The sequence below is a fragment of the Tasmannia lanceolata genome, unplaced genomic scaffold (genome assembly GCF_043159265.1).
Source record: "Tasmannia lanceolata isolate RefF3 unplaced genomic scaffold, GAP_Taslan_0.1 ptg000702l, whole genome shotgun sequence".
Lineage (NCBI taxonomy): Eukaryota > Viridiplantae > Streptophyta > Magnoliopsida > Canellales > Winteraceae > Tasmannia > Tasmannia lanceolata.
The window spans coordinates 19,257-21,654 of NW_027519372.1; the positions used below are offsets into that span (position 1 = coordinate 19,257).

The following is a 2,398-nucleotide window of genomic DNA, read 5'->3' on the forward strand; positions in this document are numbered from 1 at the left end:
AGCTACAAGGATGGAACTCCATGATATGGAAAGACAGACTGTGGAACCTAAAAGGATAATAGGAATTGATAAATTGAAAAAGAAAAGAAATAAATGGTCAAAATGGAAATTCTTTTGAAATCCAATTCTTTTATTCTATAGTTATTCAAAGATAATTTCATTTTTGAATGAAGTTACACGACACAGTTCTTCTGACTATTACTTTACTCACGAGTTGCTCAATGAATCTGTTGATTTGAAATCCCGACATTGGTAGATGTCACAGATGATAAATCAATCTTTTTTTTTTTTTCTACCTCTGCTACTCTATCTTTGTCAGTGCCGTCTATAATGACTGATGAATCAAGAACTTTCAATTGGAACTGATTCTGTCAATTGGTATTTTTTCTGATCATCACATCTCGCAAAAATTGAAACTTAGGTAAGTGCTTTATAAACATATGTAAAAAAAAAAGAACGTATCTCATTTAGCTCCTTCATGCCCACTATAACTAGTTATTTCGGTTTTCTACTAGCTGCTTCAACTATAACCCCAGCTCTATTGATTGGTCTGAGCAAGATACGACTTATTTGAAATTAATTGAATGAATAATTCATCAAAATAAATAGTTCTGTGAGATTTCAGGTATTCGATAGTTCCTTCCCGCGTTAATTACCAATTCTTGATCATTGAGATTCATGGGTGATTCGGAGTAATATTTAGGGATAGATATTACCTCTATTTTTACCCTTTCCAACAAATTGAAATGATTGAAGTTTTTCTATTTGGAATCGTCTTAGGTCTAATTCCTATTACTTTGGCCGGATTATTCGTAACTGCATATTTACAATACAGACGCGGAGATCAGTTGGACCTTTGATTGAGTAACATCTCTTTTTTGATTGACCTCCTTCTTAAGCTGCAGGAGGTCAAATTCAGGTTGCAGTTCAAGTTAGTAAAGTTATTTTATTGTGATTCAACATTACAAAAACAGAATCACGCTCTGTAGGATTTGAACCTACGACATCGGGTTTTGGAGACCCACGTTCTACCGAACTGAACTAAGAGCGCTTTCTTATGACAGGAGATACAACTGTAAAGAAAGGGATTCTTTTTGTACCCCCAATACACCTTGCATGCATGTAGTATCATAAAATGCAAAATTATGTCCAGTCCAGTCCAATTTGAATCGATCTCAACTGATCCCTCGTTACTGCCCATAGGAGAAGTAATAGGTAGGGATGACAGGATTTGAACCCGTGACATTTTGTACCCAAAACAAACGCGCTACCAAGCTGCGCTACATCCCTTTCAATTGTTGTACAGTTTCATTGTAGGGAATCCTTGTCTTGTTTTCCACATCGTTATTTCCTAATATCTAGAGACAATTTCTCTTGCCATTTCTTCTTTTTGATTTCATATAATCAAAGAATTATATACATATGAAACCTAACGTATAAAAAAATGAATATTTATCGGTAATGCTCAGTAAGAAAGGGTCATCTTTTTCTGTTTTAGGGACAAGTAGATCTAATCCACCGGATTATTGTACATATTCATTTTCATTTTAGTTCGGGATTAGGGATTTCGTGTACAAATACAAGTGATCTTTAGCTACAGATACATCTGATCATATATGTATTCCAATAAAGAAGGAGGATTTTCAATGCGAGATATAAAAACATATCTCTCCGTGGCACCTGTGCTAACTACGCTATGGTTCGGGTCTTTAGCAGGTCTATTGATAGAGATCAATCGTTTATTCCCAGATGCGTTGACATTCCCCTTTTTTTCATTCTAGTTATTGACATGGGAAGGGGTGAAGAAGATTAGAGATACAACAAATTCTCTGTGACTAATCCACCCTTTTGAATTTTTTTTTTAAGTTGTTTAGGAAGGAAAGAGAAAGAAAAGTGGATTAAACCTCAGCGAAACTCGGGCTCAGCATAGAATTAATAGAGGGAGAACAGAAATAGAAATGTGGGTCTAGGACAGGCTGTTCAAGAGCATACAAGATAGTAAATGAAATACTGACTGGGATTAGAAATAATGGATAGTTAGAAATAATTGTATTACTTATTATTACTCTATTGATTGCAGCGAAATCTTTCATAATTGGATTTCGAGTTATCAGTTAGCAACTTCTATTTATTTTTCCTTCTTTTCGTATTCTTCGATTCAGATCGAAAATAGAAGAGTGGAGGGAATCCAAAATCCAAAGGAGGTTCATGGCCAAGGGTAAAGATGTCAGAATAAGAGTTATTTTGGAATGTACCAGTTGTGTCCGAAATGATTTAAATAAGGAATCGCGGGGCATTTCCAGATATATTACTCAAAAGAATCGACACAATACGCCTAGTCGATTGGACTTGAGAAAATTCTGTCCTTATTGTTACAAGCATACGATTCATGGGGAGA

The 2,398-nt window shown here is 35.1% G+C and overlaps 2 non-coding genes across 2 annotated transcripts; both read right to left on the reverse strand.

The window, feature by feature from the left end:
- Positions 1-977: 977 nt before the first annotated feature.
- Positions 978-1,051, reverse strand: TRNAW-CCA (transfer RNA tryptophan (anticodon CCA)). The gene has a single exon. It is a non-coding gene; the product is annotated as a tRNA-Trp (tRNA).
- Positions 1,052-1,216: 165 nt separating this feature from the next.
- TRNAP-UGG (transfer RNA proline (anticodon UGG)) lies at positions 1,217-1,290 on the reverse strand. Its single transcript has one exon. It is a non-coding gene; the product is annotated as a tRNA-Pro (tRNA).
- Between the last annotated feature and the right edge of the window lie 1,108 nt (positions 1,291-2,398).